The 13,634-nt window shown below is 35.5% G+C and overlaps 2 long non-coding RNA genes across 2 annotated transcripts; both read right to left on the reverse strand.

The window, feature by feature from the left end:
- Positions 1–1,088: 1,088 nt before the first annotated feature.
- On the reverse strand, positions 1,089–4,073 carry LOC127070551 (uncharacterized). Its single transcript, XR_007784568.1, has 5 exons — positions 4,026–4,073; positions 3,533–3,614; positions 2,589–2,666; positions 2,415–2,492; positions 1,089–2,319 (listed from the first exon to the last, which is right to left on the reverse strand). It is a non-coding gene; the product is annotated as an uncharacterized LOC127070551 (long non-coding RNA).
- Positions 4,074–4,770: 697 nt separating this feature from the next.
- On the reverse strand, positions 4,771–8,270 carry LOC127070552 (uncharacterized). The gene is made up of 4 exons (XR_007784569.1): positions 8,222–8,270; positions 7,250–7,317; positions 6,749–6,827; positions 4,771–5,009 (listed from the first exon to the last, which is right to left on the reverse strand). It is a non-coding gene; the product is annotated as an uncharacterized LOC127070552 (long non-coding RNA).
- Between the last annotated feature and the right edge of the window lie 5,364 nt (positions 8,271–13,634).

Here is a 13,634-nt window from a genome sequence, read left to right on the forward strand (position 1 = left end):
CACAGACACATTTACTCGAATGCCCAAGCAAATATCTAATCTAATCGATGAACCTACTATTAACACTTCGCATTTAAAAAATTAGAAGTATCGAAAAGAACTACAAAATCTATGATACATCTCATGGTCTTATCCTTTTACAGAATCACGTTTACTTTGTATTTTTACTATTTTTACTTTACTACATCTACATGGATAAAAAATTATATATTCTTTATAAAAAACGAATCACAAAAGAGAGTGCGAAGTGTTAATATACTTAATACTAAGTATCCAACACGTTCAAAAATCTTTGCTAATTCGAAGGAAAGAAATTTTTAAACAAATGCAAAGACTTTTAAACTGTTGGATACTGATATATCTTGCAATACAGAGCATCAGCAAAATATGAGGGGAAAAAAAACACAAACGTGCTGTAATAATTGTAAAATTTGCTGAAACTTTGTTTAATATACGGATACTGAACATTCCACTCCTAAGTGGAAATTAGAACGCATTGTATCCGGTCCTACCTACTTAAAATTAAATACACAGTCACACAGAAAAAAGTATGCTACCTGCCTGCCTATAACCTATATTTAAAAAATAGCAAGACATTCGTTCCAACACACACACTCCACGATTCTCTCACATACCACCAGGGTGCAAAGGCCTAAACTAGAGAGTATGCCCCGGGGCACCTCCGACACCCTAGCTCAAACGCGTATGATTCATAAATTAGGGAGTACGTACCAATTGCTGTAATCGACTGTCATGGCTAATGATTATTGCGTAAATAACTAAAGCAAAAAATACTAGTACATACCAGTATACCAACATACTAGTAATATACGAGCATTTCTATATTTCCACAAAATGTGGTAACTCTACTATGCAAAACGATTTTAATAATAATATATTAGATATGTAAGATATATAATTGTTTAAAAATAATCGCGAAACGATGTACTATTTCACTACCTAACACGAGCACACAAGCGAAAAGTACATCGTGCGCAATCACTAACGCAATGACAGCCGCCAATAAGGGAACTTAAACTAAACCCGCACTAACTGTTTCTTACCCATACGTGTAACACCTGGGCACACGCATAGATGAGAACGCAGAAAGCACGGGGGGGAGAAACGGGAATTAGTTTGTTAAAAGCTGAAAATCCTGATCTAAAAATTGATTAACTTATTCTAGGTCCTACGGGCTATGACTCTACAAGTCTCTTTGTTTCTTTGGCAATTACTCTACTCTACTTTTTTCTTTTAAAAACAATGATTCTACTGAGACTTTTCTTTTATCAAAAAAATTAAATGAATATTTATTTAATTTTGTATGAAAGAATAATCAAACAACCTCGGACGATTCCTTTTAACAAGTGGCTGTTCTAATTAAAAAGTTAAATCATGATCTACCACTCGTTTTCCAGAATCTATCCGTCGCGCTTGTCTTCTTGTTCATTTTCCTTGTTCATCTACATTGATACAACACGACATCTACATTGTTCATCTACATAGAGTAAATAGACTGAATACGAAGCAATGCATATAACGTAGATCACATTACATGCTTTATCGACGAAATCGGAAAAACTAATATCCGATTTCATTATTAATATCGCGGGCAAAAACAAATGAAAAAGGGCTTATAATTGCGCTATTAATTATTCCAATCTATGAAACAAGAAGACCCTATCCTAATCTAATAAACAATGAAAATACATAGGCGATTAAAAATATACCACTCGTGAGTAAATCCAAAAAAAGAATTACGCACGGTCATGCTCGTCAATAATTTATTTAAAAAATTACAACCAGTAACTCGTGTCGATTCGGACCTTTCGTCCTCGACATGATTGAGCACTGGAGGGACTTAAAATTTGTTCACTTACTACCTAAGAAGTTCTACGGTGGCTCCAAAACACTCGTCCGCGATGTAGGTCGACATTGAGGTTGGATGATATGTAGCTGGTTGAAAATGAGGTAGGTAGACACCGAAGTTGGTTGAGATCCTCTTCAATGATGCACTGACTCTAATTCGCGATAATTATTTATTAACGAACGGTCACTGAATTTACTTCGCGAAACTCTATTATTTTTTATAAGTACAGTCCACATGACTGTTAAACTCACTTTGAACGAGCAAACACTGACTCTATAAGACTGCATTGCACGCAGTCGACAAAAAAACACTTAAAATTAATTTAAATCGCGAAACGCGGTATAATTTAAACGAGCAAGCACTGCTTCTATTTCGCGATTCTTTGGTTTTTATTTTAGCGATACAACACTAGATTTATTCATTGCTTCGCGCATGGTTGCAATGATATTCTGAAAATAACAAAAACAAAATTATTAGTATCATTGTTATAATAAAAAATCAGTCAAATTATTGAAGAAATGTTTAATAAAAAGATTTTACTTACTTAAAATCTTTATTGATGCTTGCACGATGGGCATCCTGCCCCGGGATGACAAAGAGGATGATTCTTTTTTTATTTGAACTGCAAAAGAAACAAAAACCGAATTTATTAGCACCACTGTCATATTAAAAACTTATTAAATTTATTGAGGAAATATGTAAAGTAACATCTACTTACCTGAATGTTTGCTGGTTCTTTGCACGATGAGCATCCTGCCCCCTTATGATGAAGAAAATGATTCTTCTTTTATTTGATCTAATAAAGAAATTAAGATTATTAATATCGTTATGTTAAAAAATATAGAAATATATAAAGGAAACATTAAACGTTCTGCTGGAGAATAATAAAGAATAATGCAAGTATAACTCTAATTCACAAATTTCTATTTAGTCTAATTATATTTAATTAGCTTATTTAGCTATAAAAAGCAAATTATAATAGTACGAGCAAACATTGATTCTAAGACCGTTCTACACAAGGTCACAAATAATTTCTAAAATCTGTAAAGTGGAAACATACAAAGTGATAGATTTTTCTTTTTTCATATATAAAAAAATACACTTATAAAACATGACTTGTGAAACATTACCGAAGATAGCATTATATTAAAGAAGATAGCAAGATATTAAAAAGTATATTACTGAAAAATATTAATAAGTAATTAATGTCTGAACTTTAATCCAATGTTAATTTAATTAATGCTAAATAAAGCTTTTCGAGATATATCGAAGTATACTGCCGTCGGTAAGTACATGCTTAAGATACATTTCAATCAAGCCAATTGTAATTTTACTCACATAGGAATTACTGCGTATGAAGATAGTAACGAAAACGTTATAAATTTTCTAAATAGAACAAAGTTGTATATTTTCTTGTGCAATGATCTATACTTTTTTCCTATGATATCAAATAAATGCAAACAAAATTATAATTAAATTATTCTAAAATAAAATAGATGCAAAAAAGAAATTAATCCACGTTTCCTTGTTGTGTACATGTCGAAAGATTCTGTAAAACTAGAACGTACTATATCACCTTAGACGAGCTCGAACGTTCCATTGTTTTCGTTACTATCTCTTTCTATTAAACTAGTTTTGTATCTTTGAAGAAGAAAGACTTACCTTATACACAGGACGAAGGACAAAGTATATGTAGAAGAAAGCCGGGATATTTCGTCTGTCGGTACGTACGATTCTTGGAAACCTGAAAAACAAAAGATGAATTGTAGAGAAGATATTTTTGTTTGTATTATATATATACACATATATGAATACGGGTATACCAAGCCTCAAGTGTGCTGTGTGTGTGTGTGTGTATGGGTGCATGAAAATCAAATATAATAGGAAATACGATTAATGATGATTAATAAATGATAAATTATTATTAAAAGAATCATTAAAAAGTAAGAGAAATATCGATATCGTGGAAAAAAACTAGAAAATTAAAAAATAAAAGTATGACGCAATAGCTTCCAAGACGCAGATTTTATTTTCGCGAATATCTTTTAAATGCGAAAATACCCCGACTTGCGAACACTCACCCGTAGAAATCGCGTTTTTGGCAATCGATTGATATATAGGAAGACACTGTACATAAGAAAAATATAATAATTACCTGAAATTAATGAGGACGATACGGCTTCCGCGTGTAACTGTCGATCACCGAACGCAAAATGGCGTAATATCTACCAACAAGCCGATTACGCGAATGCGCCGCGCATGCGCAGATACGTCGCTAGACAATTAATGCCCAATTTTTCGATCTAATAAACGAAAATATAATATTTTTATAAATATGATATAAAATTATACGAACCGTCGAAACACATCACAAATATTCTATAATCACATAATTAGAAGAAAAAAGTAAAATCTTTAATGAAATAATGCCAAAAAAATACGAAAAAAAGAAAAGGTGCAATATGCAGTTACCACTTTTTTTTCATTGATATTTCTTTTTTAGTACTACTGTGACAATTTACGAATAATGCATCATAGAAAACACACTTTTAGGAATCGAGTGATATACTGCAAGATAACGTATCTTAAAAAACAAATACTAATTACTCGTAATTAAGAAAAAAGGATGCAAATTCCCTCGTGACTGGTAACATTGACTTTGTTGGTAAAACGATTCTCATTCTACACGTATTTTACGTCACCTTGATAATCATTATTTATCGATTTAATAATCGAAAATATAAAATTGTTATAAATGCGATATCCCAGTATAGAAATCATCGAAATGCATTGCTAATATTACACGATTACATAATTAGAGTAGAGAAGGGAGATCTGTAGGGAAATAATGCAAAAAATACGAAAAAAAGAAAAGACGCGATATGTAGTCATCACTTTTATTTTCACTAATATTTCTTTTTCAGTACCATTGCCACGATTTACGAACAATACACCATAGAAAACACACTTTCAGGAATCGAGTGATATACTGGAAGATAATGTATCTTAAAAAATAAATATTAATTAGCCGTAATTAAGAGAAGAACGACGCAGATCTGTCACGAGTTAATAGCATCGACTTCGATGGTGAAAAGGTTCTCATCCTGCACGTACATTACGCCACCTTGATTAATGTCGTCTGAAATAAAAGCAATTTATCGATCTAATAATCGAAAATATTAAATTTTTATAAATGCGATATTCGAGTATAGAAATAATGCTAAAGAATACGAAAAAAAGAAATGACGTAATATGTAGTCAGCACTTTTATCACTAATTTATTTCTTCCAATTCATTTCTTTTTCAATATCGTTTCAGTACCGTTTCCGTTTCTCAAATCTACATTACTACTATATAAGAGCATTTTGAGTAACAACAACGTCAAATTAAAATTTGAAAATAACTCAATAATCTAATAGTTGCCCTCTTGAGCCATAATTTGTAGGCGTCTCGCCTTTTCGGCATATAGCCTTTTCTTTCTTTTGTGCTATGGAACTATGGAACACATTTGATAACTATCATCATTATCAAAGAACTAAAACCGTTCCTGAATCTAAAGCATGGAAGAAAATCGACAAATTTAACATAACTCTAAAACCATCCTAAAACAAAATATAGAATAAGTAATCCAATTGATTAACTTATTCTATGTTCTATACATTATGATTCCACAATTCTCTTTATCTTTTTTCAATGACTCTACTCTATTTTATTTTTTCAAAAGCAATGAGTTTACTTTACTTTATTCTTTCAAAAACAATGACTCTATGAAGACTTTTCTTTTATGAAGAAAATAGATTGAATATTTCATTTAAATATGTGCCACTCTCAAGTAAATCCAGAAGAGGAGTTACTCAGGGTCATGCTCGTCAATAATTTATTTAATAAATTACAACCAGAAATCCATACCGAGATGGCCCTTTCGTCCTCAGTATAATGATCATTGCAGAGACTTAAAATTTTTCACTCACTATTTAAGAACTTCTGCAATGGCTCTAAAAAACTCGTTTGGAATGTAACTTCAAATTGAAGGAGGATGATCCATAGGAAGTTGAAAATAAAATAAGTATATATTGAAGTAAAATGATGTGATTCAATCTCGTTGTAAAATGATGTGCTTCAATCTCGTTGTAAAATAAAAGATTTTTAGCATTATTAAAGAAATGTTTAAAAAATAAATGTATTAACTTGAGTTTTCATGGATTCTTTACAGGTTAAGCATCCTGCCCTAAGATGATGAAGAATATCTACAAACACTGACCCTTTATTATTAAAATTATTATTATTAAAAATCTATATTATTAAAAGCCAACTATTTTTGAAATGTACCAAAGTATGAAGCCATTTACTAGATATTGCTTGTTTTGTATTTGAAGATACAAATTCAAACAATATCGATTGCCAAGGTCTCATGACTTGGAGGTAACTGCATACTGAGATCCAATTGTTAATAAAAATGTAATAAATTCTGTTATAATATGTAATAATTGTAAAATAAAATAAGAGCTGCAGGAGCAAATTCGATGACAAATAACCTAAAAAGTATACGGATTTCTATACTATCCTATGAAATAATAAAATTTTTGTAATATTAAAATAATCGTGATAAAGTTAGAATAAAATAGTTGTGTAATAAAATGCGTCATTAAAACGAAATTAATCAGTACTTTCGTACTACTACTCGTTCAAATGTTATATAATAATAAAGATCTCTCTTCTGAGAGCTTTTATTACATACCCTGAGAGAGTTCGACGCTCGACCGTTTTTGTTTCGATATCGGTCGGAAAATTTTATGAAAATACATAATTTAATATGTATGTACCTATCTTTCTCGATGAAGTCTCACTCAAATATATATTAAAATAAGATAAACTTACTTGTACGCATCGAAGAGATGTATAAACTGGTATATACTGGTATGGACATTCTATATTGTAGCTCGTGAAATTCTTAGTACTGAAAAATATTAGCATAGCACAAGATTAAATGTGTGAACGTAATATATGTAGGGAAAATCCGGAGATGTATATGTGTATGTGTATAATATGATCGTATACCTCTGTGTTTATATGTGTATGTATATATGACCCGTATATGAAAATCGAATGTAATACAAAATATCGATCGATCATAACTATTAATGTAAAATTATTGATCAGGAGATCATTAAAACGCGAGAGAAATAGTAATATTGTGAAAATAAAACAGGAAAATTGAAGAAAATGTGCTACGCTGATTTTATTTTCACGAATATCTTTTAAACGCGATGATGCCCAAACTTGCGAACGCGGCCTCATGAAAATCGTGCGTTTGGCTATCAATTGATATATAGGAAGAGGACGTACGAAAAAGGATGTTAGAAAAAATTTATTAATTACCTGAAATTATGGGGAGCGACGAAACACCGTGTACACTTGTCACTGCGTCCAAGACGACAACGAGACCACTGACAAGGAAAGTAGATCCCGTAATTCGATGACGTCATCACAGGACAAGCGAATCAAATCAAATATTATATTTTTCAATTAAAAATAATAAAAACTATAATATAAGTACAAAGATAATACGATATGGATGAGAAATGTAATTAATTCGAATTTTAAATATGAACAATAATTTTCTAATGAAATAATTATATTTTTGAACGATATAGAAACATTAAATAGATACGAATTTGTATCACAAGTACCTATATTAACTCTATGTTTGTTATTACGCGCGAAATAATGGGCAGTTAAATCGAAATAATTCCATGATTTGATATATTTACACGTATATGTATCTAATATATATGAGTCGTATGTATCTTGTAGGTACATGGAAAAAATAATACTTCTTCTAATTTTTATTTACACATATCGAATAATTACGATCGAAGTGATGAATCATGTATCGATATTAATTGTGTATAATCCAAAAACACGACTATTGAAAAGAAAGGAACAAAGAAGAAATACATATGTATTTAATATGTATGATACATATGTAAATAAATATATAGAGAAGTAAATATTGAAATGTATAAGGTGACGAGAAATAGCCACGACAATCCACATTATTTTCGGACAGTACTAACAATATATTATTCCTTAGAAAGTACTTCTATTCGAAGCGAAAGCAGATGACAAAAAAACAAAGAAAGAAAACACAGATATTGTTACACACAGTCCAAATCGGTGGAACACACCAACGCATTCATAAAAATCGTATCTCACGTATGCACAAAAATACGTATATTATACACGCATACTCTTCAAAAAGTACGAGTATTCGATCGAATTAAATACTAAACGTATTATGTTTCTCATCCATCGCAACTCAGAAGGTACATAAAGAAAGAAACGACTTACCGGCAGTAGTCGTTGGTCCTTCAAACGACGAACATTCCCTTGATTTCGGACGCGAAGAAGGATGCACAATCACTGATCGTAATTCGATGCTCTGCTGTTCCATCTCGTGAAATTCTTGAAAATCTGAAGAATATAAGTTCTCATATTAATACAGGATTAAAATTAAAAGTGTGTGTGTGTGCGTGAAAAAAGGAGAAAATAGAAGAGTGTATGTGTATATATAATGCGTAAAAAAATCCATACATGTGTGTGTATGTTTGTATGAGTATATATGAAAATCGAATATGAAACGAAATATCGGTCAATCATAATTATAAACGAAAAATTATTGATCAGAGCAATATTAAAAAGCGGAAGAAGTATCGATATTGTAAAAATCAAGCTAGAAAATCGAAAAAAAAGTACGACGGAATAGCTCCCTGGGAGATCAACGAAAGGCCGATTTTATTTTCGCGAATATCTTTTAAATGCCATAATATTCCGACTCGCGAACGCAGCCTCTCTAAAATCGCGTGCTTAACTATCGATTGGTGTATAATAATCAGGTGTACGTCAGAAAAAATCTGCTAATTGTGATTAACGAGTGCGACGGGGCGACGTATTTGCTTGGTACGAACTGAAGCAGCAATGGCGTCATCTACACCGTGAAATTAATTAGTGAAGCTAGAAGCGGCACATGCATCTGCGTTATTTTAGAAATATTACGGACTAATAAATATATTAATTTTTCTTAACATTTTATTGAAAATTAGCATAGAGTATAATATTCAATCGGAAAAAAATCATTGAGAATTATTATCAAACGTCTTAGTATTTTCTATTAAGTTATTTAAAATTCCCGCCAATACGTAGATTCCTACCAAATGCATAAATACCCGCGTAATTATATACCTAGGATTCTTCTGTCTTTTACCTCGAGTGTCAAAAGATAATTAATTAATAAATGGAATAATCAAAGAATTTATTTTTTCTGTGATCAATATCTCTTGTGAATGTCCGAAAAGAATGATATTTAATTATACTTGCCTATAGATTGATCTATAAATATTAATTAATAAATAATTTCTGCTCCAGAGTATTTATTATGCATTAGTTGGTAGTCACAAGTTCTAATCGCTTTGGAAAAAGCTGCAGCGAAGAAAAAATTCATTTGAATAGGGTAAGAAAAAAAAAGGATTTCGTCTAGATTTTCAAACATTACTGATCTGTATAAATTATAAAAAGCATTTGCACATCGACCAATATCATTTTTTGCAAAAATATCTGTATTTCATCGCAAAATATACGGAAAAAATATTCACTCGTGCTGTCACACAGATGCTGCAACATTCACACAAATACATGGAATCGAATATAACGATGAAGAACATAGCCTCCAAACTGTGAACGCTACATATATGAGTAAATTGATAACCAAAATTCCTTAGAAAAATTCATATTTTCAATGCAAAGGTAAGCATAAACCAAAACTTTTTCATTTGCTTGTACACATGTACTATGTAGCTATATCAGAATTTCGAATTAGTTTTCTTTCGTATTACGACGCATGAACGTCGAAAATTTATCTTTTCAAAGCCGAAAGCACAGAAATTGATATTTTTTCCAAAAACCGTAACGCACGAGAAAACTTAAATTATAACTTCATATTTTACAATTTAAAAATTTTCATATAGGGATTGGAGTTTCCTTCTAATAGAAACATACACGACTTTTATTAACTCTGACGAAAATCGAATTAGTTTTCTTTATATTCTGACGATTGCACATCCCAGTTCTTACAGGATGCATTCTCCACAAGTAATTACGAAGAATTAATGTAAGTACATTATTATACCGTCCATTTTTTCAATATTCTATGCGAAATACTTTGTTTTAGGACGAAACGGAAAAGTGGGAGCGCTTTCCCCACCAAGGAGGACACAGAAGTTATATATTCGACTGCCTGACGGCCACCGCTTGAAATCTACTTACGTTTTGGACGCGCATGCGTTTCCGCAAGTAGTAAAGGAGGAAAGTAGGGATACATCCCCACCACGGAGGACACCGAAGTTATATATTCCACTGCCTGGCGGCCCCCGCTTCAGTCCTACTTACGATTTCGACCCGCATGCGTTTCCGCAAGTAGTAACGAAGAGATCTTGTAAGTACCTCGCTCATTCTTTCAATATTCTATGCGGAATATTTTGTTTTAGAACGAAACGGAAAAGTGGGAGTGCTCTCCCCACCATGGAGGACACAGAAGTTATATATACGACTGCCTGACGGCCCCCGCTTGAAATCTACTTACGTTTTGGACGCGCATGCGTTTCCGCAAGTAGTAAAGGAGGAAAGTAGGGATACATCCCCACCATGGAGGACACCGAAGTTATATATTCCACTGCCTGGCGGCCCCCGCTTCAGTCCTACTTACGATTTCGACCCGCATGCGTTTCCGCAAGTAGTAACGAAGAGATCTTGTAAGTACCTCGCTGATTCTTTCAATATTCTATGCGGAATATTTTGTTTTAGAACGAAACGGAAAAGTGGGAGTGCTCTCCCCACCATGGAGGACACAGAAGTTATATATACGACTGCCTGACGGCCCCCGCTTGAAATCTACTTACGTTTTGGACGCGCATGCGTTTCCGCAAGTAGTAAAGGAGGAAAGTAGGGATACATCCCCACCATGGAGGACACCGAAGTTATATATTCCACTGCCTGGCGGCCCCCGCTTCAGTCCTACTTACGATTTCGACCCGCATGCGTTTCCGCAAGTAGTAACGAAGAGATCTTGTAAGTACCTCGCTCATTCTTTCAATATTCTATGCGGAATATTTTGTTTTAGAACGAAACGGAAAAGTGGGAGTGCTCTCCCCACCATGGAGGACACAGAAGTTATATATACGACTGCCTGACGGCCCCCGCTTGAAATCTACTTACGTTTTGGACGCGCATGCGTTTCCGCAAGTAGTAAAGGAGGAAAGTAGGGATACATCCCCACCACGGAGGACACCGAAGTTATATATTCCACTGCCTGGCGGCCCCCGCTTCAGACCTACTTACGATTTCGACCCGCATGCGTTTCCGCAAGTAGTAACGAAGAGATCTTGTAAGTACCTCGCTGATTCTTTCAATATTCTATGCGGAATATTTTGTTTTAGAACGAAACGGAAAAGTGGGAGTGCTCTCCCCACCATGGAGGACACAGAAGTTATATATACGACTGCCTGACGGCCCCCGCTTGAAATCTACTTACGTTTTGGACGCGCATGCGTTTCCGCAAGTAGTAAAGGAGGAAAGTAGGGATACATCCCCACCACGGAGGACACCGAAGTTATATATTCCACTGCCTGGCGGCCCCCGCTTCAGTCCTACTTACGATTTCGACCCGCATGCGTTTCCGCAAGTAGTAACGAAGAGATCTTGTAAGTACCTCGCTCATTCTTTCAATATTCTATGCGGAATATTTTGTTTTAGAACGAAACGGAAAAGTGGGAGTGCTCTCCCCACCATGGAGGACACAGAAGTTATATATACGACTGCCTGACGGCCCCCGCTTGAAATCTACTTACGTTTTGGACGCGCATGCGTTTCCGCAAGTAGTAAAGGAGGAAAGTAGGGATACATCCCCACCACGGAGGACACCGAAGTTATATATTCCACTGCCTGGCGGCCCCCGCTTCAGTCCTACTTACGATTTCGACCCGCATGCGTTTCCGCAAGTAGTAACGAAGAGATCTTGTAAGTACCTCGCTCATTCTTTCAATATTCTATGCGGAATATTTTGTTTTAGAACGAAACGGAAAAGTGGGAGTGCTCTCCCCACCATGGAGGACACAGAAGTTATATATACGACTGCCTGACGGCCCCCGCTTGAAATCTACTTACGTTTTGGACGCGCATGCGTTTCCGCAAGTAGTAAAGGAGGAAAGTAGGGATACATCCCCACCATGGAGGACACCGAAGTTATATATTCCACTGCCTGGCGGCCCCCGCTTCAGTCCTACTTACGATTTCGACCCGCATGCGTTTCCGCAAGTAGTAACGAAGAGATCTTGTAAGTACCTCGCTGATTCTTTCAATATTCTATGCGGAATATTTTGTTTTAGAACGAAACGGAAAAGTGGGAGTGCTCTCCCCACCATGGAGGACACAGAAGTTATATATACGACTGCCTGACGGCCCCCGCTTGAAATCTACTTACGTTTTGGACGCGCATGCGTTTCCGCAAGTAGTAAAGGAGGAAAGTAGGGATACATCCCCACCATGGAGGACACCGAAGTTATATATTCCACTGCCTGGCGGCCCCCGCTTCAGTCCTACTTACGATTTCGACCCGCATGCGTTTCCGCAAGTAGTAACGAAGAGATCTTGTAAGTACCTCGCTGATTCTTTCAATATTCTATGCGGAATATTTTGTTTTAGAACGAAACGGAAAAGTGGGAGTGCTCTCCCCACCATGGAGGACACAGAAGTTATATATACGACTGCCTGACGGCCCCCGCTTGAAATCTACTTACGTTTTGGACGCGCATGCGTTTCCGCAAGTAGTAAAGGAGGAAAGTAGGGATACATCCCCACCATGGAGGACACCGAAGTTATATATTCCACTGCCTGGCGGCCCCCGCTTCAGTCCTACTTACGATTTCGACCCGCATGCGTTTCCGCAAGTAGTAACGAAGAGATCTTGTAAGTACCTCGCTCATTCTTTCAATATTCTATGCGGAATATTTTGTTTTAGAACGAAACGGAAAAGTGGGAGTGCTCTCCCCACCATGGAGGACACAGAAGTTATATATACGACTGCCTGACGGCCCCCGCTTGAAATCTACTTACGTTTTGGACGCGCATGCGTTTCCGCAAGTAGTAAAGGAGGAAAGTAGGGATACATCCCCACCATGGAGGACACCGAAGTTATATATTCCACTGCCTGGCGGCCCCCGCTTCAGTCCTACTTACGATTTCGACCCGCATGCGTTTCCGCAAGTAGTAACGAAGAGATCTTGTAAGTACCTCGCTCATTCTTTCAATATTCTATGCGGAATATTTTGTTTTAGAACGAAACGGAAAAGTGGGAGTGCTCTCCCCACCATGGAGGACACAGAAGTTATATATACGACTGCCTGACGGCCCCCGCTTGAAATCTACTTACGTTTTGGACGCGCATGCGTTTCCGCAAGTAGTAAAGGAGGAAAGTAGGGATACATCCCCACCACGGAGGACACCGAAGTTATATATTCCACTGCCTGGCGGCCCCCGCTTCAGTCCTACTTACGATTTCGACCCGCATGCGTTTCCGCAAGTAGTAACGAAGAGATCTTGTAAGTACCTCGCTCATTCTTTCAATATTCTATGCGGAATATTTTGTTTTAGAACGAAACGGAAAAGTGGGAGTGCTCTCCCCACCATGGAGGACACAGAAGTTATATATTCG

The sequence above is a fragment of the Vespula vulgaris genome, chromosome 18, assembly GCF_905475345.1.
Source record: "Vespula vulgaris chromosome 18, iyVesVulg1.1, whole genome shotgun sequence".
Taxonomy (NCBI): domain Eukaryota; kingdom Metazoa; phylum Arthropoda; class Insecta; order Hymenoptera; family Vespidae; genus Vespula; species Vespula vulgaris.